General features: G+C 39.5%; 1 protein-coding gene across 1 annotated transcript in view; it reads right to left on the minus strand.

Annotated features, from left to right (window-relative positions):
- grin2aa (glutamate receptor, ionotropic, N-methyl D-aspartate 2A, a) overlaps window positions 1-26,858 on the minus strand; it is a 197,798-nt gene that overhangs the window by 125,254 nt on the left and 45,686 nt on the right. The gene's annotated exons all lie outside the window — the stretch shown is intronic.

Raw genomic sequence — 26,858 nt, forward strand, 5'->3', positions numbered from 1 at the left:
AAAAAAAAAAATAAAGTTGAAAGTATGAACAGCTGTTAAAAAGAAATAATAATATTCATTAAGTTTCAAATTCACAATTTTATTTTTGAAATTTTCAATATTTCCTATATTTTCAAGTTTAAAACTGTTTTTATTTTTATTTTGGTAATGTACAGTAAAGTTTTCCATTTACTTGAAACTGACTTTACTTTAAAGCGGTAAGTGAATTAGAAGTTGCATCCTTAATAAAATCTTTTTATTATTTGTTAATGATGAAAATAATGCATGTTAAATAATTAAAATTGTCATATTTATATATTTTTTTAATAAATTCTGCCTATACTGTTCTATCAGGATGTTTATTATCTTTACAAACCAAATAGTTGTATCTGAAAATCTTTAAATCAATTTGCAGTTTGCGTCATCAGCAATCATTTCATTCATGCTGAACCATGGAGATCCCGATGAAATCTGGATGCAGCTGAAAGTTTCAATCTAACTGCAGTAGCTGTGTGCAGCCAGCCCCACAAACAAATCCACTTCATCTGTGAGTGATAGAGAGCCTCTAGTGGTCAGAGGCCGTAAACAAACTTCTGCAGACAAAACGTCCTGCAGCCTCCACACACACAGTTTTATGATTCATTTATGGTCCAGCATTAATGTTAATGAGTGCATGAGAAACAGAGATTTTCCCAGACTTTTTATGGCTGTCAGATCCCGGCAGTGCAGACGGAGAATCCAGATCAACAGTGACAGATGCACACAAGCTTGTGATGGCTGGCATCTGTGCTGCTGAGGTTAACTGCGGTGAAACTGCAGTGCTACCTGCCCACTGCAAAAGCGTCCCTGACTTTATGACCTCTGTTTCATCAGAGGGTAGGGGTTGAAGAAAATGTCGTCTTAGAGGTAAAAACTGTTCCTGACTTGAGAAAAAAAGCATCACTAAGAACTTCAATGTCCCCTTAGATAGAAAAGGAAGCCATAGCATCCGCAAGCTCAGGCATCAGACCATTCAAAGAGCCATTCTATTTATCTCAAGCTATTTGAAATAGTGCAGTTTTAGTCAAAAAAAAGAAAAAAAAAGAACAATGTCGTTTTCTAGGACATAGTTTGCTGGAGTTTTTTAGAAATTCACCTGAGTTGTAGGAGGGACTCTTGGCGCAAAATGGCGAGCAATATTGGAGCTATCCAGCTGTACAGTTTTGAACTATATCCCAGTTGAGACAAGGAAAACAAAGACATATATAATTATAGTCTGCAAGTGGCTGCATTGGAAAAGGGCGGAGCAGGGAGCCTGTGCCCCGCCCAGGGTATTTTCTACATCCCAAATACGATCTTTTTCAAATGTAATTTTTATCGTCTGCTCCTGATTTACAACGATTTGCATCAATAAATACTCCAAAATGCAATTTTAAGCTTCCTTTTCTATTTATATGTCTTCCATCATAAGAAAAACACGACAAAAAACATGTTGAGAACACCAAAAACACAATTTATATCAGAGTGGGTCTTTTTAAATCGTTGCAATCCTTCGGTTCTGATCTGACTTTTTACATAAAAATTCCTGCACGTCCCTTTTCATGCGTGGCAAAAGCCCAACAAAGCCTCTCAGCACCAAAGAAGCTCTCATGGCAGAGGTAATAGGAAAATGAGAGGCTCTAACACCGTCTGTGTGTGTGTGTGTGTGTGTCTGAGAGTGCAGAGTTCAGCGTGTCCAACTGGCGACATTCCCTGCAAATTGCCCACTTTGGTGCTTCTGCCACTCATGGATAGAGGCTTCTTCTAGCAATCCTGGAAGAAATGAAGATGATTTATACGGATGCTTTCCTATCAAGTAGAATGGGAAAAAGAACACGGGGTAAAAAAAAAAAAAGCTGAAGCAGTCTAAATTTGCTTTTCAGTGAAGCAATAAAGGTACAGTGTGTGTGTGTGTTTGCTGACCTACTTACTTACTCTCCTCAAACTGCAACTCCTACAGCACTCGCTCCTTTACCAAAGCTTGATTTACACTAAAATACCTGTGCATGCTATATGCATAATTACAGTACATACATGAGAAAAAAAGGTGCGGCTTGAGAGTCTGGGAGCTTGCACCACACTTGTGCAGTTATGCAACACGCAGCATGCTAAGGCTTTCTGTCATTTTGTGCGTTCAGGGAGGCAAGTTGGAGAAATAAACAAGCAAATAAGCGAAACCAAAGCAGAATCTCACTTTCAGAAAGGTTACGCAACACGCATTTGAAAATGAGGTGAGTTTAAGAAATGGAGGTCAGGATCAGGCAAACTGGATTCGCCACTATGGGGCGCAGGTAGAATATCAGAGGGGGAAGTTTGGGTGTGTTGAGATTTTAAGGTGTCATATCTCTCCAAGTCCCTAAAATGCTTAGAAAACTATTATGTCAGTTTATCCATATTTCTATCTATTTATAAGTTTTATGTTGAATACTCTACCTGTCACTGCCCTCTCATTTACCGGACATGGAACAGGCACAAACAGGACATTGGTTGGCATTTCTCTGTTTTTTTCTCTTTGTTTCTGTCTATTTGTCCATTTGTCTGTCCATCCTTCCATTTTTTTGTCTTTGATTTATTTATTTTGTTTGTGTGTTTTTGTCATTTTTATTTCTTTAGCTAATTTTGGATTTTTGCTCAACATTGGCCCCCTCTTAGCCATGCCTATTTCCAGCCCTGGTCCGAGCTGACACAAATGTGTTCTGGAAGTGGAGAAATATTAATAATTCAATTAAAGAAATGTTTTTAGCAATTTATTTTTAGTCAAACGGGGTTGGGTCTTTTAATAAATCATATTCTCTTTATTTTCTGCATCTAGGTTAAGGATTTTCCACGGGGGACGGACCTTGTTTTAAAAAGAAAAATTATTTTTTCCACACTTGTTTTTATTTCTGTACTGTCTTGAGTGAAAGATGGGTAATGTTTGCCATAGGGAATGCCAGATCCTATCAAAGTATTTGTCATTCAGTGTAAGCAGAACTTCAGATCTTAGGCATGCTCTAGCTTTCAACCCAAACAGGACAAAAATCCATTTTCAAAACTATTTTTTACCCCTATCTGCTCAATAATTGTAGCATCGATTGTTTGTGTGCATTTTTACGATAACAATCCGAAACATTATGCAACGTTCATTTTTTGTTGTTCTTTTTTATGCAAAGATAAAAAAGAGCATCCTTATTCTGCTCCAATCCTCCAGCATGTTCTATGGTGAGAGCATATTTAATGAAGATGCATGCTGAGACCTACATTCGCCCATCAAAACACCCTCTTTCCATCACATCTCCCTTTAGCTGTTATCTCTTTGTCCGACTCTTATCTGAAAAGCAGATGGTGGGTCAAGTGAGGGAATGGGGAAAGAAAAGGTTGAAGGGGAGGAAGGCTGCTGTGGGACAGCAGGTAAAAAAAAGGGGTCACAAATGCAAAGAGTCTTTGATGTTGGAGAAACTAAAAAGAAGTGAAGCTGAGAAAGAAACCAGGACGATCAGATGATGAAGACAGAAAGGAAAAGCTTGAAGGGGAGCAACAAGGAGGCGTGACTACAACAGAGAGTCTGTGTGAAGTTCTATACCCGGGAGCTCGGCATGCAGAGCTGCTGTTTAATTTGCTCCATCTTTGGAACTGCATGATCTTGCTGCAGTGCAAATACGGCATTTCAGCCGTTAATACGGGGAAAGCAATTACGAAAGCCTGAAAAATAGGAAGACGAAAAAGAAAGGAGGGGACGTGACTCCCAACTCATTCAAATAAAAATCGGATGCTTGTCCCGCCCACATTGCAGTTGCATAACGTGCTCCTGTGTGCAAACATCAACTAACGCAGGTGCCACATCCTTTATGATCAGTTATCAGCTTAAATCAGAATTGTTTATATTTTATCACCCCACTTCATATTTCGCATAAATCTAAACAGAATTTTACCTTGGGCTTCTACGACACTGACTTTCTGTTTGGTATTTTTCGTATTTCAAGCTAGCTTTGTAGCCCTGTGGTTGGTTGCTGACTTGATAACCAACTAAGACTTTACCAGATTAACCAAAGGTTTTCCTTTTCGAACCAGATATGTGGTAAAACCAGATACGTTCTCATTGCCATCAGCAACATGCGTTCAAGCAGTCATTTCGGGCTTCCGCGTTCAAGACTCTTGAGTGCACGTGTAGCTACGTAAGATTCTACGACCATTTTAGGGCTCCACGTGCGACCCTTGGTCATCCGTTAATCCAGGTTGAATTTTGACCAATCAGGAACTAAGATTTGGCAGTGATGTAAGGATGGCGTCTCCTATAATGCAAGGAAGTATGAACCATATAAAAATAATCATGGAGGAGAAGTTAATAGTGTGTGCACCGATGGAATTTTATGATACAAAGACTTTCAATATATTGGAATATTGCAGTGAAAGAAAAAGCCTGGAGCATGATTTTAAAGATTTGCACTGCCTCAAGATTTCGCACCAAGCCTCATTCATCTGAAGGGGGCAGACATGAGCAAGTTAACAGTTGAGAGCAGAAATTTTTAATAATTATTCATAAAAAAATGACAACACAGGATTTGTTTTTGAGTTTCTATTTTGACTAAATGAAACCTGCCTGCTTCCTTCCAAATTTGAGATAAATCAGAATTTGGAGTTCTTCAAAGGACCACTGGAGGCAGATGGGAGCAAATCCTCATGGAATCCTATATTTAAAAGCCCCTTTTTACACAAAAATAGACATATGTATACAGATGTTTTTTATTATTTATTATGACAATGGGGGGTGGGGGTGGGGGGACTGTTGAGTTCAAGCAATTTAAATTGAATCCCATGGGGATTAACTTGCTTGTATAAAAAGCCACTAGTGGTCACTTGGCAAACCTTATCTAAAATTAAGTACTACTTTAAATTTTAAATGTGCTTCACATCAGAAGTCAAAAGCTTGTCCCTTGATTGACACTGATAAGATCAACAAAGATTAAATAGCAGGGGTGATTGCCCGTTTAGTTGGTTTAAGCGAGCTCTTTGAAAGCTAGTTTTTAAACTCCCATGCATCCCTTTTGTTTTGGTACGACCTTATCAAATTAAAGTAAACCAGTGCAACATGAAAAGTAATTTAAACATTCACAGTAGTGTTGCCATGGCATTAAAGATTCAGTGTTCAATTATTAATCAATAAAACTCAGTTTTAAGGTCAAACACTAATTAATTACAAGTTTCATAAAAATCTACCAATAGTACTTTTGTCATAATAATACTATCGCGTTACAAAGTTGAAAAATGCTTTTTTAAGGCTCTAAGTGAGAAAATTAGAGTTGGAAAGTTTTACATTAAATAAACATAGAAGAAACGGGGACTGATCAGTAGTGTACACCAATCTCATTTCATTTTCTCTTTTTCTAATGAGTTTCAGTCTGAAAGTTAAAGGTGCTTCCATTACAGAACATGGAACTCAAAGATCATTCTACATGTGGGAAAATTGATTTTATTCTAATACTCCATCTTGACATAAAAATTTATTTTTCTTCAATCCATTGTTTTAATATAGATTCCAAAAATGAGTTTGTGACATTTTATTTATTTATTTGATTTGTTTATTGCCAGAAATTCAATTTAATATACTTAATTTTCACAAAGAAACAGAACAAAACAATCAGCAACTTAAAACTTTTTTTTTTTATGTAAAAACTGCCCGTAAAGAAAATTGTATCCTTTTTAACCTATGTCCTTCCGATTTTCTTTTTACTTTTATATCAGCCATGCTTTGTCCTCTTTGTATTTGTCTGCTGGGTCAGCTGGGCCTGCCAGACAGCTAGTGTGGCTTGTCAATAAAGAACACCTATTGATTTCCCTCCCATTGATTTCTACATCATTGGGAATTGCCAGGCAAGTTGCTCAGGGATTTCCTGACGATACAGAAAGACCCGTACATCTGTCATTCGCTGATCTTTCTCCCAGGTTGTCCCGCCTCATCCGCTTCTTACTGCCAACATTGTAATCTGGCTGCCAGTGTCGACACACAAATGGAGCGGATGGATGTATTTGGTTGTAGGAGGGAAGGAGATGATGTTTGAGACGCCGTCCGGTGAATAAAAAGGGAAACACCTGTTATACAACCACTATGCAGACATTTAATCTGCACTTTTAAAGTCTGCGACCAGTGTTTATTAGTCAGCAGGAGTTGATCCAAACGTTCAAATTTGACCCGTTTATTCACTTTAAAAAGGGTAAATTTTGACCCGAACACAATATAAGGGTTTATGTAAGCAAAAACAATACAATTGCCCAAAAAAGTCTGCAATATCACTTAAAAAAACAACAACAATTAATTTAATTTTTACAAAAATAAAGCATCTCAGTTAATACTCCTCTAGTACCTTCTTTGTTTGGGGGGTACGCCCCATCTAGCGTAATTCCCTGAGTAATTCTGTGGCCAGCCAAGAGTTAAAAGCTTATTTAGCGAGACAAAAAGTGCAGCGAGCCAATGGAGGAATCAATGGAGCTAATGCGATTTAATAAGAAGCTCTCTTTACTCCTGCGATTCTCGTGAAGCCTTGATAGATATGTCGTGCCGCAGCTTCGGCAATTTAATTTGGAACACTTTCAAGGCCTTGCAGTGGCTTCAGCAACACGGGGGAGGGGGGCAAAGATGGAGAGCGCTTCAAGAATAACAGAAGAAAGACAGAGAATGGTACACGGAGATCGGAGGAGTTTGTAAAACATGGAAGACAGCACAAGTACACAATGCGGTTATTTGTCATCTGGACAAATCAATGGTGACGCACTTCAGAAGACGCTTTGTATTCAAACAATAATAACTGATTCATTATCCCTTCACAACTCCAATTTATGTGCCATTTTACTGACCTGTAGATAACTAATTGGAAGTAATTCAAAATCAATTCTACAATCAAACGTAATAACGGTAGCAATGCATCAGCCATCGCATGCAGATTCAATTATGCCTTCCACGTCGCCTCTGCGTGTGACAGTCACGCCATGAAGACTATCAGCTTCTCGTCTTGAGTCACTCGCATGTCCTCGATTTTCGTTTAGCTGAGCTCGTCCAGCCGTCCATGTGTTCTTGACTGTGAATTAGATGAAGAAATTGTTTTTTTGATGCTTAAGCCAACAGTTTTTCACTAAAAAACAAGTCACAAGTCACTGAAAGTCACAAATAGGATTTTTCTTTCCAACAGCCTTTTTTTGTCTGCTCTTGCTTCACAACTATTTGAATAAAGAATAACTCAGTAATGCCGTTTTAAGCTTAACTTTCTTTATATAAGTCCTATATTATGAGAAAAATGCCACAAGAACCAAAAACATGATTTTCATTAGAGAGGAGATCATCTTGCATTTTTGAGATTGGACTCCAAAAGATTTAATGTCTAAACCAAATGTCAGATGAATGTTGGGTTTGAGAGCCCTACAATGCCAGTTGTGCTCTTTGTGAATGATCTGACACTTTCAGTTTCCAAAAGCTACAATCCTCAGCTTTGGTTTGAGTGGTTTACAGATGAATAATAAGAACCATTAAAATCTAATCATTGTAGACTTAAGCCATGGTCCTCAGCCACAAAACACAAAATTGCCCCTTTAAGGTTGGAAATGCATAACTTTCCAATCTGTGAATGAGTGGGCAGAAGGGTAGGGTAGATCCATCAATTCATCCATCCATCCCTCTATTTTCCAAACCCAGTTAATCCTTTTCCAGGTCATTAGGTTGCTGTATCCTATCCCAGCTACTGCTGGGCTAAGGCAGGGTGCAGTTTTAGGATTTATTTTAGATTTTGGCTTTTCATTTAAAAAGTAAGATTCCCAAAACTAATTTTGGAATTTGGTTTTCCTTCACAGGGTGGCTGGTATTTCCCATAGTAATTTTGTGCTAACGTTTTCTCTCTTGATTAGAACCACTAGTCCTTCAGAGGAGCCTTTTAACCCTCGTGCTATCTTGTGGGGTCCAGATGACCCCACCCTTACATTGACATGTTATCGCTACCATGATAAAGGTGGAGAGGATTTCCATAATAATTGACATATTAGAAATGAGCACAGAAGGAACCCGTGTGTTTAAACAGATTTACCACGGCTTAAATTTAGCCAACCACAATCAAGAAATGGTACACACAGTTTTTAGAAAAGGCTGGAAGCTGCTTATTATTGATTTAATGACAGTAACTTTTAGGCCGATGGAAATTTGAATGCAGGCCGCATTTGGACAACGGGCCAGACTTTTGACATGCCTAGTCTGAAACATGCTTCATAGGTTAATTGTTCATTCTGAATTGGTGTCAATGTGACCACGTGTGGGCCTACATTGGATTGGCAAACCTGTCCAACAGTGGCTGGGATAGGCCCCAGCAACCCCATAACCTCTAAAGGGATTCAGCGGGTTCAGAAAATAAATGAATGATAAATTAAATAAAGTCTAAAAGTGAATGAATTTATCTGAACTATATTGGATTGCTCATCAGCCATCCTGGTTCACAGAATCCAGTTCAGCCGTTCTGCTTCGTGTTCGGAATCCTGTTTGTTCTATTCGGGTACTCCACCCTCAAGAAAGATTCCAATGATGAAAATGCATTCCTTCACAAACAGACTCCTGCTGTGTAATACATGTGTTAATGAGTAGCTGCAGGCCCGAGTCGCTGGTAGTTATTCGGAGTTCATGTGTGAAAACAACTTCTGAGAGTTGAACAAGTGCTAAGAAGAGAGAAGACTTTGATAATTTTAGACAGAGAGGAAGGTCTATTGTGGCTTTTTCCCCACAAACTGCAGTTTGTGAATGAATATGTATATTTCTCCATTTGTCTCTTTACTTTTAAGTCCAGGTGAAGACTCATCTCTACGTCAGATAGAGGCTGTGCGTGCAAACATGTGCCAGAGAATGGAAATCTGTGTCTGCGTTCTGATTACAATGTCTGCGGTAAATTATTCAACAATGGAGATATTGTAATAATGGTAGAGTCAGCACAAAAAAAAACATATCGCTTATGTCTGCCAAGAGCTGTGTGTGTGTGCGTCTGTGCATCTGCGTGCAGCTGTCGATGTGAGTCTGATATATGTGGGGGGTGGATGACTGCAGGAAGAACAAACAGAGGAGGGAATGAATCCTAAAACCAGGAAGACAAAGTTATGAATAAAACCTTTGGAACAGGAAATGTGTAAACAGCACATATTTAGCCGGTGCTTATGTCATTTTTAGAAATGTGATTGTTTATGGGTAAATGTGTCAAATAAAAACATGTGAAATAGAATTTGATTGGACTCCTAAAGCTGTGGAAAAAAACAGTCCCCGTTTAACTGAACAGCTTTTATGGATTGAGATGCTTTTAGCTTTAAATAATGAAGAAAGGGATCAGGGAGCTGCCCACTTTAGTTGTGATGTCACAACTACAATCTTTTTCAAACTGGATTTTTTTGTCTGTTCCCGATTCACAGCACTTTGATTAAAAAAATACTCAGAAATGCAAGTTTTGGCTTAATTTTCTGTATAAATGCCCTCTATCATGAGAAAAAAGCCACAAAAATATGTTGAAAACACACACACAAAAAACATTTTTATCAGAGTAATTATTTAAAGCAATCGGCTGCTGGATGTTTTCTATTATTGTTAAGTTTTGCTTTTTCAGTCTTTTGTTTCTCTTGGTAACTTTTCTTTGGTCTGTAGCAGCTATCAAACCTATAATGAGCTCAATTTCCATAAGTTTTTTCCAGCTTTGTAATTCTTTGTAAAGTGTGTTTGTCAAACTAAAGTCATTCTTGTATTTTGTGTCAATATTCGTGTTCCTGAGTTGCTCCAAAGACAGAAACCTTCTTTGTCAGCAGGCCAGCATTAATTCTTTTGGCAAATATTTCCCCCCTCATAACAAAACGTTTCCAAAATGTATAATGAATAGTATACCATGGTCCGGGTGAATACTCGATTCTGATTGGCTGCTGGGTGTGCATTAAAAAGTGATAACGCACAAAGATAACCGCACGCCCCAAAAAGAAGTTCCGGTCACCCATCTTAAATCTCCTATATTATTGCGCCGGCTTCTTTAAAACAACCTTTAGCCTCATCATATGGACAAAAACAACGGGTGAGGAGAACTTTCTCTCTGAACTGATGCTTTATTCATCCCATCGGGACGATCAGCATATATATCGTTTTATGTCACCGAATCTTGACTTCAGCGGTGGTGTGGCGCCTTGTTGGTATAAGCAGGTTAATGGCTTTCGAAGAATGAATTATCACTTTTTAACGCACTTCACGGAAGCAACAGTCCTCCGCTTCGCGTCGGACGGTTCAGGCTTCCACGGCGTGCGTTAAAAAGTGATAATTCATACTTCGTCAGTCATTAACCCTTAAATGTTTGGAAGCACCCTAACAGATATAAAACCAGGGGTGAAGCTACAGGGGACCACCAACCCCCCCCCCCTTTTTGAGTCAGTACACGTATCATTATTGATAAAGATACAGAAATCATAAATACAAGCTTTTCTAAGCATTCCAAATGCTTAAAAAATAACATGTAAATTAAAACTCCTTGAAATACACATTTTTGATCCTTTCACTTGTAATGTCCCTCTCCAGCTCCGTCATAAAAAGTTTCTAGTTCTGTCACTGCATTTCAGTTGAACTTGCAGTTGCTGCTGGCATTCAAAGGAAATGGTGCAAAACCGGTGCTGCATCACCTCTGCATGATGGGAAGGCAAGGGTGGGGGGGGGGGGGTTGTGCGGCATGGAAACCCCCCAGAATGAGCCCAAAAATGTGTGTGTGTGTGTGGGGGGGGTGCTAAATAAGGGAGGGGGAAACACCTCCACCCACCCAACCCCCCAAAAAAACACAAAAAAAACAAATAAACAGTGACAAAGAGGGACCAGAGTGTTAATTTAAGTAGAAGAGAAAATAGATGCAGACACAGCAGGAGAGTGGGAGTGGGAGCCAAATAAAGCAGAAAATATGTATCAAGCTGTTCCAACATCAGACAGAAGGGAAGTAAACAATTAAAACCTAGAGATGCAGAACAGGTAATATTTGATTTTTTGAAGTTACCGGGAGTTAATGCATCCTCCTGTTTTATCGGGTTTTTTTATCAGGAGATGAATTCTCTTGTCTTTCCACGGGATCGCAGCAGCGAGACTGGCACAGATGTGCAGGGGAAAGGTATGTCTCCAGCTGCGGTTCTAATGGCGTGTGAGCGCAGCAGATGGAGCCACTCTCTCAGCGGGCCCTGCACTCCATCTCTCATGAGCAAGTGCTGATGAACGCCCAACAAACCCCCAGAATTACCTCTGGAATGACTCCGGGGCCGCACAGGAGCTCATAACTCAGCCCCCACCACATGCCACGGGGTTCTTCGGCAAATCCCGTTGCCTGGATCCTACAGATCATTGGTGCCAGGCGAACTCGACTTTGTAAAGAAAACTGCACGGCACATAAAACGAAGGACATAGATTTTGACTTCCTTAACCCTTGTGCTATCCTATGACTCCACCCTTACATTGACGTTTTATCTCTACCATGACAAAGGTGGATAAAGGTGAAGAGGATTTCATGTGATCCATGGACACCAGTGAAGATCAAAAATCATTGAAGAAAAAAGTTCAGTGCCCTGTCTTGTCGGGTCTAGATGACCCAACTCCCAATGTTAAAGTGCCTAGGATAGCACAAGGGTTAAAGGTCGACTTATAGAAATTGGGTTTTTGGTGTTTTAAACATGTTCTTTTGTCATTTTTCTGATAATGGAGGGCATACAAATCAATGTGAATCAGGAGCAGACAAAAAAAAATGCAGTTTGCAACGAAGAAAATATATTGGTTGGGCCATAAACTCCCCTCTCCGAGCTCGGAGCAATGGGGAGGGGATGAGTATTTCTTTAACCGTTCGTATCATATTTGATTCAGGCATTTCTGAAACCCCTATCTCATTGTATGATTCAAACTTTCCTTAAAAACTCACTGTATAGAACTTCGTCATTGAAATTACTGTGGAGATCCCAGCCAGCAAGGCCAAGTGGGCCCCATATGGTTTAAAAGTGGGCAGAAAATGTGGGCCCCAGATGGGTTTGTCGCAGGATCCATGGTGGCCCCACCTGTGTTAGCCTGCATTGGCCTAAGTGGACACTCAGTGACCTGACTTGCTACGCTAGCCAGCTGCCATGTGGACAGCACTGAAAACTGATATCTGTCATTCTTGCATATATTTATCTAATCAACCCATTGGCTGTTTAATATTGTATATGTATATGTACTGTACATTGTATATTGCATTGGGTTTCATGTTGTATACTTACATTTTATTCAATAAAGTTTATTTAAATAAAAAATCTTGGTCCATGTTTTACTGCCCTGTAGTTCAGATTCATTCCTCTAGGGGCAGTAGAAGGACTTTTCCTGATCATTTCAAAATAGCTGCTTCCATGAAGTCTCTAAAACCCTTTTGGTCGAAAAAGTTTAGCTACTTTTCTAAACTTTATGGTGAGAATAACTGATCAGTCGTTTCTATCAATGACTAATTGCTGGAGTAACCCCTATTTCTATCCTAGGGACTTTAACATTGAGAGTTGGGTCATCTAGACCCACTAGACAGTGCTCTGAACCTTTTTTCTTCAATGATTTGTGAACCTCACATGGATTACATGAAATCTTTCCACCTTTATCCACCTTTGTCATGGTAGGGAGAACACGTCAAGATAAGATAGCATAAGGGTGAAAGAATGCAAAATGTGTTCATATTTTTGGGGGAATTTCACCAAAGATTCTAAAAAAACATATTTTCCAGAAATTTGAATTTTCTGTAAACTTTATCACTGTAGTGGGCTTTAATGTGAACACTTTTAAAATAGATCAAAATAAGATCTTTAAAAACTTTACATGAAACTTGGGACATGTTTTTTATTAAACAAGAATTAAAATACAGCACTTAATCAACAAAACAAATAGGATCATTTTTGTGTATTTGGGTTTTAATCTTTAAATTTATTGTCAAATTCTTTAACTCGCTCTGAAAACGTATGACTGTCAACGGGAAGTGATGGTGTTATATTAAGAAAAAACAATAACCTTTTTTGTGAAATATTGACAGTTTTAATTCAATTAAGCTGCTGAATGACTTGGATACTGGATTTAATCGTGGTCAGTTTATTCAAACATTCAGTGGTAAACAATGACAGAGGTCTGTTTTACTCACATTTGTTTGTTGGGCTAATTTGGGATAAGAAACACAATCTATCAAACTTCAAGTAATGTGGACCCATTTGGCAAAAAACACATACTGGGCATAATTATGAATTAGTGAGTCGGCCTCTAATTACAATAATTAACTGAAACTTTATTAATATAGCTGAATATAGCTGGACAGACATGGTTTCATAAAGAATGGTCCTGGTTTGAATCCCTGCTGGGACCTTTCTGTGTGGATTTTGCATGTTCTCCGTGTGCATGTGTGATTTTTCTCCACTGTTTAAAAAAATGCTTTACAGATTGATTGATGCCCCTTGGTGAGGAACTTCTTTGTGTGTAGTTTTTTGGTCTTGCAACGATGTGGAAACTTGTCCAGGATGTACCCGCCTTCCCCTAACTGTAGCTAGGACAGGCTCCAGCAGCCCTATGACCAGGAAAGGGACAAGGGGGGTCAAGAAAATGGATGGATGGTATTAATGGCCTTTATGTGTGCATCCATGTGTTGTTTCTGCTGACCTGCTTTTTTTTTTTTATCTGAGGCACAAAAAAAATTAGAAGGACCAGGGGTGGAGTTATGGGGGGCATTACTTGCCCTTCAATTTAAAATATTACAATATTTGTATCATTATTGACAAAGATTAAAAGATGAACAATACAAGCTTATTTTAGCATTCAAAAAATGACAAGGAACTTATTTAACAACTTATCTAACATGAAATCATGGTCTCCTGTACTGTGGACCCTCAGCATCCTAGCCATTGCCAAAATCCATGCTGTTTCCTTACTATGACGAGAGAAAATCCTACTTTTTGAAAACTTATTAGTTACCATTCATCAGTAATAAAACTACTTGAAATAGTGACCCTTCCAAAGTATGTTGCCCCCATATAAATGTTTTAGCTCCACCACTGAAAAGGACCAACATATTTCCATCATTTTTTTTGGTACAGTATGTTCATGTCTGTCGGTGCAAAACAAAAAAAAAAGTCTCCAAACAGCGAAAAACATCCCTGTTTAACCACTGAACCTTCAAGAAAAATGTCAGTGACTCCAAATCCGATAATCATTTCTCCTAAATTCCCATTTCTCCCTTTTGTTAAGACACCACACGAAAGGTAGTAGCAGCTCCATGAGATTTACAACAAGTTGCATCACAGCCTAAGTGGCGTTGCGGAAAGTGGTCTGCAGTAACCCAAGAAAAATGCACCACAGTGTTACAGTAGAGCTGCTTTATGGACTATTTTTAAAAAAGGGAATGAAAGAAGTAATAAAAAGGATACATTAAAAAAAAGCAGCATGTTGGTCCCAAAGTCCCTGATTTTAGCTACATATGAAAAAAAATGAAGCTTGAGAAAAGGGGAGGATTGGGGGAAAGCCACACAAATTCAGGTGGAGAATTAAAAAAGGGAGGTGTGGAAGAACAGAAGAGGTGAGGAGTGAGCAGAGGAGAGAGGTGAGTGAAGTCTTTTGTTTCCCTTCAGAAGCCCATGAGGGTAAGGCATGTGAAGCAGAGAGAATGAGACAAAGAGATCCACTGCACTGCACCAACGCTCTTGTCTCACATTAGGAGTCTTTTCTCCAAACCTTTATTGAGACTTTTTTCCTACACAATCCCAGACGCTCATATGATACACGCAAGCATGAGAAAGGAGAGTGCCCCCCCAAATAAATAAAAAACAGCCCACATTTGGAACTGGCATGGATCAATTATGGATAGATTTCGAAGGGAGTCTGTATGTGTTTATGAATTATAGAGGCGTGCACATCACACCGCAGCGGCGTGGCAAATCACAGTGCATGTTTGGAAAGGGCACTGAATTTAACAAGTGGTACAGGGAGGGGGCAGCGTGCATGTGGTTCCTGGTGCAACATAGAGGTGTTTCCTGTGGCTGCAGCCCAGGAAGCTGCTACCTGCAATTACGTTGCAGGTTGCATGTTAGTTCATCCCTTGATCCATTGCTGTACACAGGAGGGAAGCTTTTAAAATGATGGCATCTGGCAGATTCGCTTCCTAATCCTCAAGAACAAACAGTGTGGGGGAACCGGAGATGGTGCAACACGACAAGAAAATCCAGTCTGAAAAAAGTCAGTTTTTCTGTTTGAGGTGCAAAAACATGCTGGATCTCTGCAGCTATAAGTTCTAACCTACAATCTCTGTTTGCAGCATAAGATGGCACTTTTCCCCTCCACTCATTGGCTGGTGGGCAAACTCTCTCATACATACAAAATGGGCGCAGCCAAGTTATCCAGCTCAACATTAAAGCTAAATAAATAAAAAAAAGGTTCATCTCGCCTTCTTCTTTAAATTGGCTGCACCTGTAGTGTAGAAAACCATTTCATTCGACTCAGCATCCGCCAAGTAAGCCTTACTCTGGTGTGGTTGTACAAGAGTAAGAGATATGATTGTAAATTATACATCAGGCAGTTCCAGGCAGAGAGAAACCCAGTAGATTAAAGAAAAAAATCTAATATGCTGATGATTCCTCTGATACCCTTTTTCCGCACTATAGGACGCAAAAAATGTCAATCTGTTATTTACAAGTTCCAAACAAGTTTGAATATTATTGTGATAACGCTAATGTGCAGATGTGTTAGACTCTTCTTTTTATGGGTTACTAAAAAAGGTGGAAGTTAGCATTGTCAGATTAATGTTTGTTTTAGTCCTATCACTGTTTTTTTACTAGTAGCAAACAGGTTTGGCTGTTATTGTAAAGAGGCTTACGTGGCTAATGCTGACTGTTGTTTTTTGCGTGTTGCTAACAAGGTTGAAAGTTAGCATAGTCGCAGTAATGTTTCTTTTTAGCAGTATCTGTAACCCTTGTGCTATCCTAGCCACTTTAACATTGGGAGTGGGGTCATCTAGACCCACTAGACAGTGCTCTGAACCTTTTTTCTTCAATGATTTGTGATCTTCACTGGTGGCCATGGATTACTTTAAATCTTTTCACTTTAATCCACCTTTTTCATGGTAGGAATAACACGTCAATGTAAGGGTAGGGTCATCTAAGATAGCACAAGGGTTAAGCAGTGTTTTTAAACAAGCGGCAAACAAGTTTGATTGTTATTGTGAACATGATTATGGAGCTAACATGTAGCAGTGATGGATTTCTTTAACGTCTTTCCAACAAAGTTGGGAGTTAGCGTAGTCACAGTTATGTTTGTTTTAGCTGCATCGGTCTGTTTTTGTATGTGTTGCAAACCAGGTTGGGTGTTATAGTTAATGTATATACACTAACATAGCTAATGTGGTTATTGTGTAGCGTGTTATGAACAAGTTTTAGAATTATTCCGAACACAGTTAATAAAGTCTGACCGACCGACAAATTTATTTTGGACTTTTTTTTTTGCTCTCACAGTTTGGTATGCCTTTTATATGACCATTCATTGACAGTACCCCCCCCCCCCCCCCCCCAAAAAAAAGTATGGGAAATACAAAACTCCTTTATCTGTGGTTCTGACAACTACCAAAATGAATATAAGTAGTTTGTTTTCTTTTTTTCAGTAAGGGGGAGTATTTTCTACAACAGTAAACTTTTTAAAAAACATTCTGCATCATCGCTATAATTGGCCCAGCATGGCCCACAATTAGGTTGAGCCCATTATGTGGCTCATAGCAAGGATTTATGACACGCTACTGGAATCGATTTTCATGCATCACACAGTGCCAAGCAAAGAGGTACATAATACGGACATATCATGCAAATTAGGAACACACCGCAGGTCGGCCAGGCGACAGAGACCCCGACTGTACGAGTGCATATTTGCAATCAAAGCCTCGAGATTGGTTTTGCTAAAAAAGTGCGAAAGAGGTTGAGGAGATAAAAAAAGAAGAGTTCTATGAGAAAGAGGAGGAAAAAATGGAGGGGTTCTGGTGCTTGACGGTATATTTAACTGATAGCGGTAAAGGCGGACGTGTCACGGCTATAAACATAACAAATCGAGGAGGGAGATGGGGAAGGAGGGAAAAAAAGAAAAAAAAGAGCCACTGGCACACTGCTGTGACAACAGAAGACAAGCCAAGGGCTCACTTCCTTTTTAATAAGAGTGTTTATTGAACATTAAAATGAAACTGCTTTGCTTGAATGTGGCGAGTCAGATTGAAAGCAGCATTTCTCACATGTTTAGATGGAACACTGGATCTCCTGTATATCCAAAGGAGTCAGGTTATTTACTCTAAAAGAGCAGGAACAGGTCCCTTTAACTCCAGTAAGTGATTCATGGCTCCCACCACAGCACTGTCAGCTCCACATAAGAGCAAAATGCCCTCCAATCACAAGAAATACTGCAGACAAGCAAAAGAAACTGTGGGAACACTAGCGCTGTGTGAAGCAAAAAAAAAAAAAAAAGAAACTGTTGCTGTGAGAGACTGCTATCAACATATTAGAGACTCAAGGAAATTGTGTAGTTCTAAGCTGTGAAAGATAAGGTGGATCTTCCTACAGCCTTCCTCACAATACCGCAGAGACACCCGGCGTCTGTGACACAGTGCACGGGGCAGGGGGGGGCTCTTAAAGGAGCCCGGCCACCATTAGAGACCGGCATCTAAAGTAAAGATCACCTGTTGGACCCGGCGTCTACTGGAGAGGGGCGTCTATTAGAGACCGGCCGCTATTGGAAGATATACGATAATTGCAGTCTGTGCCCAGACTAAATTATATGACACTAGAATAGAGATGTAAAAAAAAAAGTATTGAGAAAGATTCATGAGATTTGCACTGCTTTGACATTTCGTACCAAACCTCCTACAACTGTAGGTGGTGGACATGTGCTACTATCAGGTAGTGACAGACCGGTGTGAACACCATATGCCAAAGAAATCATACAAAAACTCACGTTCAGGTGTTCTTGAATGCACATCACATAGCAGAAATCATTATTTCCTTGACGCAAAAAAGGGTTACAAAAATGCCTCCAAAGGTTCTAAATGTGATTAAAAGCACTAACTGTATATTACTTGACTGTTGAAGCTTATGTAAGGGTGCATATTTGTTTTTGAACCTCTCTACTACTTTATGACTTTATTTGAAATCAAATGAATGTTTCACTTTACCATTAACCTTGTTTTTTATCCAGCCTTAGCTTCATTTTCACCTCATTTTGAGGAGTAAAACTTTTGATTAGAAGGATGTTGTGTTTGTTTGCACATACCTATTCATAATACATCAGTAGCTGATTTTGTATCTCAAGAATTCTTTTATGTCCTCTGGGTGGAGTAGATCTAATGGCATTTTTTATTCAGTGGGACATAAAAGGGAGGGACTAATGAAATATGTATATTGTTTTCAGCCAATAGTTAATTCATTGAGTTACAGTGTTTGTCGTGCGCACAAATCTACAAATCAAAATGGCAAACATGTCATAACATGACATTCAATCCCGGGAAGCAAACGCAAAAATGCTGAGTGGAAAAAAACAGGAAAGCCATAAATGGGAAATTCTAACGGAATTTCAGCTATTTTTTGTCCCTGCTCTCCTTTCCACGCAGTTTTTCTCGTTGCCGCCATAGTGCAATGATCCTTTTAGAACTCCATCCTCATGTCTCTCACCTCTGTTAAATGCTTTTTTCCATTTTTTTTTATTTCTGACTGAAAACAGCTGCCTCTTTCCTCTGTGCTTGCCACAAAAACCTCCAAAATCCTTTGCTGCTAATTGTGCTGTTGTCTCTTTCACACTCCTGCTGATGGAAATTGAAAAGTCCCCACATTGTTGTTCCCATGACTCAACAGCGTTCGTCCCCGCATGCACTGACTCACACTCACGCCATCCTGCTGCTGGCTTCACACCCCTGCTGACATCACAGCCTTTTTTTTTAATTTTTTTTTCTGTTTTCGGTGAATCCATTAACACCAGCACACACAAACGGGAAGAACACAGGAAGAACACTGATAATAAACTCAGTCAGACAGTTAGATACTGTTTAAATACAGATGAGAGCATTTTCAGGCCTTTTTGCCAGGAAACAGAATTAGAAATTTAACAAAAGTGACTTAAGGCAGCAGAAAAGTACACAAAGAAGAGCATAGATTCTGATCTATTTGTATTTTGTTGACTGGAATAACAAGATTTGATCACATATTTGGGCAGCAGATTAGCTCAGGCGATAGAGCAGGTCGTCTAACAACAGAAGGGTTGGCAGATCGATCCCTGCTCTCCCCTGCCAGCTGTCGCCCCCCAAGCACGGCTAGTCTGCAGCTCACCGCTCCCCCCAGGGGATGGGTTAAAGTGCGGAGAACAATTTCCGCATTGCGGGATAAATAAAAGTAAATATTTATATATTCCAGAATATCTTGCTGATGGGGTGGGTTCTTTTGGGAGTGTCCCATACATGGCCTGGTCTAAAATCATTTAGTCCATAATATAACCAAAGGAAATGTTATTTTCTAGGGATAGCCTTCATTAACCAAACTTTTCAGTTTAGCCACGCATCAGAGTGGTTTGTCTTTAAAGTGTTCCCAGTTGTCTTTTAATGACGATTATACAGTTTTTATCCCAAATCAACAAACCTGTGCGGTTTTCTAGGACGTTTTCTGCAGAGCAGCATAATAAGGGCGGGACAATTGGCAAGGAGCCCCCTTTCCCTCCCTCATTGCTGAGAGCTTTCTGTTTACCCGCTTAAAGCCCTTCTCACCAACCTAACATTTCCTATGGCATACATGGATCTGGTTGTCTACAAGTTGATTGGGGAGCTTTCCCCCGCCCATTCCACATTCCAAATTCGCTCTTTTTCAAACAGCATTTTTTCATCTGCTCCTGATTCACAAAGAGTTGAAAAAACTCATTGGGAATTATCAAAGTGACTCTTAAAGACTCTCCTTTTCATTGATGATGCCATTCTTTTAGCCTCCTTAAGACACAACATTCTAACCCCTTTGAAATAATTTCAAAGAGGTAAGAGTAAAGCAATCACTTCAACAACAGAGTAAACAGCTTGCAGCCAGTAGAAGGTGGAATGCCTTCTCTGAGTTAGGAGCAAGTCCCTTCCTTGGGTGGAGGAGTTAAATTATCTGCAGTTTTGTTCACCGGAGGGAAGGACAGAGCGTGAGACTGACAGCCAGACGGATTAGGAGCTATGCAGACTTTGCCCTGATGTGTGGTGATGAGAAAGCCGAAGCTCCTGCTCTCACCTGTTAATGAATGAAGATCCCAGACACAGGCAGGGGGGGGGGGGGGGGGCATCACTGAAGCTGAACAATCCAGAGAGGAATGAATATGTCACCTGGATGACCTCTTGTTGAGACATTGCATCTCTTATTAATCTTTTTTGGTTGTCTTGGTAACATTTTGTTCTTGGTAATGTTTTGCTACCATTGACTATTTGAGAACTGGACTGAGTAACCCCTCCTCCCTCGTGTTCCAAACAGGATGTATACCTGCTGGGTCCAAGAGGCCAAAATCCCATAGACTTCTAAAAAGAAATAAACAGCTATGACTCAATCATTATATTTGTCAGACTAACCATTTTTGCTCTGATACCTTTTTTTAACATGTTGATGATCCTAATTTGTTTTCATTATGTTTTTTATTCAGTGTAAGTTATTAAAGTTATAAACTGACCAATCAGATGCCACAATAAAAGTATGCGGTCTCACGTCCAACATTTGAAAAGTTCCTGTTTTCAAGTGGTAGGGGCGTGGCCTTACAACAAGCTCACTCCTGATTAGCAAGTTTAGTGGTTGCCATAAAAAGGTTGACTCAGACCAACTTGGACTGCTTACTAATGATGTCTGGTTCCAATATGGTGGCATCCATATTGCAAAAGAAGGCGTCTGAATTGACCTAATTTCACTGAAGCCCGAAGTTAGTCATTTCCTTTAGATGACAACACACTCACTAGGTCCAGTTCTCATATACAGTCAATGGTTGCTACAGATTTCTTTACCTTTTCTAGTAATAATACTAATCCTAAGGTCGTCTGTGGCCATTGCTGCAGTGATCAGCCATGCTCCTGCTCTGCAACGTGCCAGGGAGGCTTACTCCCCCTTTCCTGGGCTCATTTTAACAAAAGATGAAAGCGGTGAAAATGATGAGATGAAACAGAAGGAGAGAAAAGATTAGCACAAATAGAAAGCCCTTTACTTTCTCGTGTCTCTCAGGTCCTGCAGCTAACACTTCTCCAAACAAAGAGCTTCTCCAGTGTGCCCTCCCGTAATATCTCCCTCTTCAAATGGACCCAGTACAGGATGTGTGTACAGCCAGGGTGTTTCTAAATATGTAACCCACCCCCACCCCACCACCACCACCCCACCTTACCCCCCTGCTAGTTTATTTGACTGTCTCTCTTTCTTCTTCAGTCTCCGTGGGGTTAGAGGCTTTAATGGGCTCTTGGAGAGCTGTTGATTTAGCTTTAAGAGTGTTTAAGCTGGAGACCAGAAGGGTAGGACTGCTGACTCTGATACACCGTAAATCCACCATATGCCAATACATAAGATGACACCACGACCTTTAGCCGGGACGCTCTAATGAATAAATTAAGCAGCAGTCATCTCTGCATTGTTGCAAAGAAAAAGAAAAAAACTTGGATGGGTTTACATAAAAGAGGGGTACAAGTTAGAAACTAGATTAAGTTGGCTTTTTTTTATGTGTGCTATTATGGTGTCATGTGAATCCATCCAGTTTTCTTTGTTATTGTAAAGATTCAAAAGCTCATTGCATGTACAGCAGCTGTGAATGCCTCTTTGGGGCCATTAACCTTGGTGAAGGACCCTGCATGCACTCAAACACACAGAATGCAGTATTTACCCTTTTTTCAAAACAGCTTTTTTTTCTATATAACAAATTCCAAACACTTTTTTATTGTAATAGTTGTGTTTTTTGATGATGAAGGACATTTACAAAGAAAATTAGCTTAAAATTGCATTCCTGAGTATTTCCTTATTTGAATCCTTATGAATCAGGAGCATACAAAAAATGCCCTTTGAAAAAGATTGTATTTGTGACTTAGAAAATATGCTGGGTGGACCTCAAGCCTCAGCAATGGGGAGGGGTCGGGGTCGGGGTTGCTCAGTCTCACCCACAACCTAAAGGTGAAATTCTATGCCGTTCTACAGAAACTATGTCCTAGAAAACAACACAGATTTTTTTTTTTTATTTTGGCTAAAAACGGCATAATCGTACTTTGAAAATAGATCTAAAGATGATAAGTGAGGAAGCTTAAAACTTTTCTTTTCTTTTTTGATGGATAATGCAAAATCGTTTTTCAAGACTATTTGTATTTTTTTATTTGGTATTTTTTTCTATCAAAGTGCAGAACAAACTCCAAAAGTGGTACATTCCACATTTGCAGGAATGCAGCAAATTCTTTTTCACTCTTTTCTAACCATCTATCAAACTCTACAGCTTTATTCTGAAATCCTCACTTCAATATCCAACGTCTACAATAAAACACTTTCTCATTGAGGTCCCCAAAGTACATGTAAACACTAAATTCATTAAAGAACTTGTTCTTTTAGATAGTAAAGGGTAATGTTTAACTACCCTTGCTGCTGCAACTGAAGGCTGAGCCTAAATCAGCACCACGGACAGCTCTTTGGGCTGCAGCAAGATGAGAAGGGAAGTTTTACATGATGAATGACTTAAAAAACGAAAACAATGATGACGTACACACAAAAGTGCAGGAATTTTATCTTCAATATTAACAAAATCCCTTTTCTTTTTTTTACTTGCACCCTGTGGGTGTGAGCACCAGCTTTTATAATTGCATTTTTTGGTCATTTTTCTCTGCTAGGATTTAAAACCTAAACAAAGCTTCTTCTTGAAGTATTTAAGTTGATTGTTTGAGAGTTTTTTTCTATTTCTCCTTGGTAAATGAATGTTAAAAATGTAAACACAAAGGGTTTAGATAGAACAGCAAATCACAATTCTTTGGGGGGAAAAAAGTATTGGGTCAAGGCATTTTTTTGGCACAAATATGAGGGATTTGGGGGATTTTTTTCTGTCTAATTCTTTTCTTAGAATTGATAGTCCTAAACAAAAAAGGTTGTTTAAGCTGGGGTCACCTACAACAAAACATGCTCAGCAACAACATGGTGCAGACTTTAAAACCGTGACCTATGCTCCTAATGTGAAAGGAACTTTGGAAGACAACACATTTAAAAAATGTTATCCGTCACCTCTGCCCCCCTGAGGCCGTTGGGTTTGTTGGCCTGAGAAGCGTCGCGGTCCAACACTTCAGATGGATGGCTCCACTTCATCTTGTAATGGTTTCTCCATCCAACAGAGATTAGAATCATGTGCATCATCCTTTTCAATGAGTTAAGCCCACTTTTCATCTCCGCATGAAAACAAGCCTAAATATAGAAGGCCTTTTCAAAAAGGCTCCAAAACTGTCTGAGATTTTCAATTACAGTCTGATAATAGGAAGAAAAAAAAGAAAACAGTAATTATGTAATTTATCACTCTCTTCTGTTGGAGTCTATTTATGCTGCTTCTTTTTCACTGGATCCCTCTGGCTTTCTGAACCTTTTCTCATGTTTCCTTCTGCTCATCAGCTGCTTTGATTTCATGCTGCTCTGGTTGCATGAATTACACTTCTGTTTGTATCTGAACAACAGTGTAAAAATCAAAAACAGGATCTAAAGCCAAAAAAACATGTGACCTGCTGCTCTTATTGTGTGAAGGAGCCTAAAGTTACAATGTGTGATGTAACAGGACCTGTTTTCTTTTTGCTATGTTTGAGTCTATGTTAGTCTCTGATAGTTTTATTCAGTGTTTCACACTGACTGAAAGGGGTATAGTGGACTTGTGTACAGTATATGTGTTGTCAGGTGAGTTCATTGGCTGGATATGATCTGCTCTGCCCACTGACTGACTGACTAATGGCACGTGGAAGGCGGTGCTTTCTCATAAAGAACGGAAAAATTGCACTTGTAAATTTTTTTTTCCAACTTAATTATGGCCCGCTGCAGTCATTCTTTTTTTTTTTTTTTTAGATTTTGTCTTGGAGCTACTGGACAAAGCATATGATGCACCCATATATGGATTAACTGAGAGGTTCCATAAAGTGGGAGGTTAAAATAATGACTATGTAGATGAACAGTAGGCACTACCCTTTGGTGGGTTTTTAAATGCTCCATGGTCCTCGCTATGCTGGCTAAAAATGATGTCTGAGATGGCTAGAAACAGTCAAAAAGGGACAAACGAGATATTCGAAGCTAATGGTTTGACCGCCATATGTAAATCAATCTTAATTATCGTTTCTGCAATCAATTTGAATTACCTGATTCTGAAGCAGAGAAGAGCGGCTCTTCACGTCAGCTTTTCGTATCGGGTAATGTGGTGTAGCATAATGGCGAAAATGTGCTTTTCTCTGAAGCCGAATCATCTGATTTAAGTTGGCTGCACAAGCACTTCACTACCAAAGGCCTGTTCACACCGGGACGAATTTCGTGCGCGATATTTACGTTTAACGCCTCGTGACTAAACAAAGGGTACCAAGGTGAGTGTGCACACCGACGCGAAAAACGCTACACGTAGAAGCGTCATTTTTTCTTAAAACACCTCGGGTTCGTTTTTTTGGTTTGATGCATCGCGTCAGAAACTATACGACCAATGAGAATGGCGCTTTTGCACACTTGTCTGGAGCTTCTGAAGTTACAGTAAAACACAACTTGGGGGCCCTCAAACACAAAACTGTCTTGCTGAGCACACATACGTAACGGCGAAGAAGATATGCGCCAAGTAGCGTCTACTTTGCCGCGAAGAAATAAGACGGACATTCTAAAATATCCCCGAAAACGCTCATGATGATTTTCAGCTCTTGTACCAGTCGATAAAACTCCCCATGTTCTTCTCTTTTCGTAACTATGGGATGTACCCAAAATCGGCGTCTTTTCCGTCGTCTTTCATCATTCAACAGAACAATAATTTCTTCATCGCTGGAACTGGAGCTGGGTCTATGGTGCTTGAAATATTCATGTTTTCTTTGAATGATTCTGACAAGCGCGTAAATACTTGCTCTCTTCTTCTGAGTGAAAGGCGAGTTTAAGAAGCGTAAAGTTGTGCAGCGCCACTGTGGCAGTTTCCCCTGACTGAAACTCCACACAGGAACTCAAACATACAGACACATCGTATACTCAGGGACTAAGCTAATGCTGGTTGGGTGGGTGCACACATTCAACCATTTAAAACATCTTAGAAAGTTCCTGATAGCAACACACACTGATATACACACTGTTAACTCCTTTTATTCCTTTATTATTTTGGGTGTATTATGTTTATGTATTTTTGTATGTCTTGCTGACTTGTGTCTTACCTTTTTCAGTTTCACTTCCTGGGTCAAAGGACCCGATCTCTGGGTTTGGTAGGCTTTTGTAGGGCCTGACCAAAAATCAGCAATTAACCTCAACTGAAACCACCTGGCCCAAGTGTGAATTTTGGTTCATGAGAGGGAGGAGTTTGGGTTTCAGAGCATGTATGGACATTGCTGCTGGTTACCTACTGTAAAATAAAAATAACAGCCATTTTCAGCATTCACAAAAACCTTGTGGAGTGGCTTTTATTGGTCTTGCCTTGGACCTGTCGGTCTCACTCCGGACAGGAGCGTGACAGCCACCTTGTGTACAGGAGTATTTCTGTTTTACATTAAGCGCCATCTAATGTAAGGGAATGAATTTGCATGTTCACTCGGCTCATCGTCAGCGAAAATCGCTTGGGTCTGAACACAAAAAACGTGTGGAAAAACACTGGCGAATAACGTGCTGCGATATTCGTCCCGGTGTGTACTGGCCTTAAGACTGCTTTTTGCCGCTTCAGATGTAGCTGGATTTATACGTGAAGGGTTAAAGAGTTATGGTATTCAAAATAATGCAAACACTGGAAATAAAGCTCCGGTGTTAAAGGGTTAACTACAGAGGTATATTAAAAATATTAAAGAGAAGATTGTTGCAGTTGCTTTTGGTAACAAACCACCCAGTGGTTGTCCTATGAACTTACCTGACTGCAGTCACTTTCAAGCCTGCTTCAAACCGGAAGTTAAGTTCCCAGTTGTAACACAACTGCAGGGACGATGGACATATGCTGCTAATGTTTCCATCACTGACTCGTGAGTTGGAGAACCAAGTTCTAGTATCTAATCGTAAAGAACAAAGCTAGTAGCTAATTGTAAAGAAACACTTGGGGCATGTATAGAATCAAGGTTCAGACATTCAGATGAGTCTGGATCACACAGTTTAGATTTGTCTACAGCACATGTTCACATATGACTCTGAAGTATTCTTTCTGCAAAAAAACAACAACATTTAAATGTACAATTAGTAAGATGTTTACAGAAGTTATTGTTAAATAATTGATTCCTATCTTATTTTAGATCATTTTCTTCTTAAGAAGAAAAAAAAAACTTAAATGGATTTTTCTTGACTGCTTCTTTTTTTCAGACCCTTCAGGATTTTAGAATTCTGTTAAATATTTGAAAGTTTTAGATGTTTTAAAGTGGAATTCCTTCAGCTACAGTTTATCTATCAATATTAATGGTGTGTCAAGGTAATGGAAACATCTTCAAAAAAAGTTTGGGCATATGGAAACCTCTAATAACAGCTATGTAATTCAGTATTTTCCCGTACTATAAGGCGCAATTAAAAGCCATAGTTTTCTTCTAAAATGATAATCCGGAGCACCTTATTAATGGATTCATTCTAGTTGTGTTACTGATGCTGAAGCGATTTTGAGAGGTAAACACCACTCTGTTAAAATGATTGGTTGGTTACTTTTGTGAATAAACTAACGTAGCTAA

The sequence above is a fragment of the Oryzias latipes genome, chromosome 8 (genome assembly GCF_053564925.1).
Source record: "Oryzias latipes strain Hd-rR chromosome 8, Olatipes_Hd-rR_3.1".
NCBI lineage: Eukaryota > Metazoa > Chordata > Actinopteri > Beloniformes > Adrianichthyidae > Oryzias > Oryzias latipes.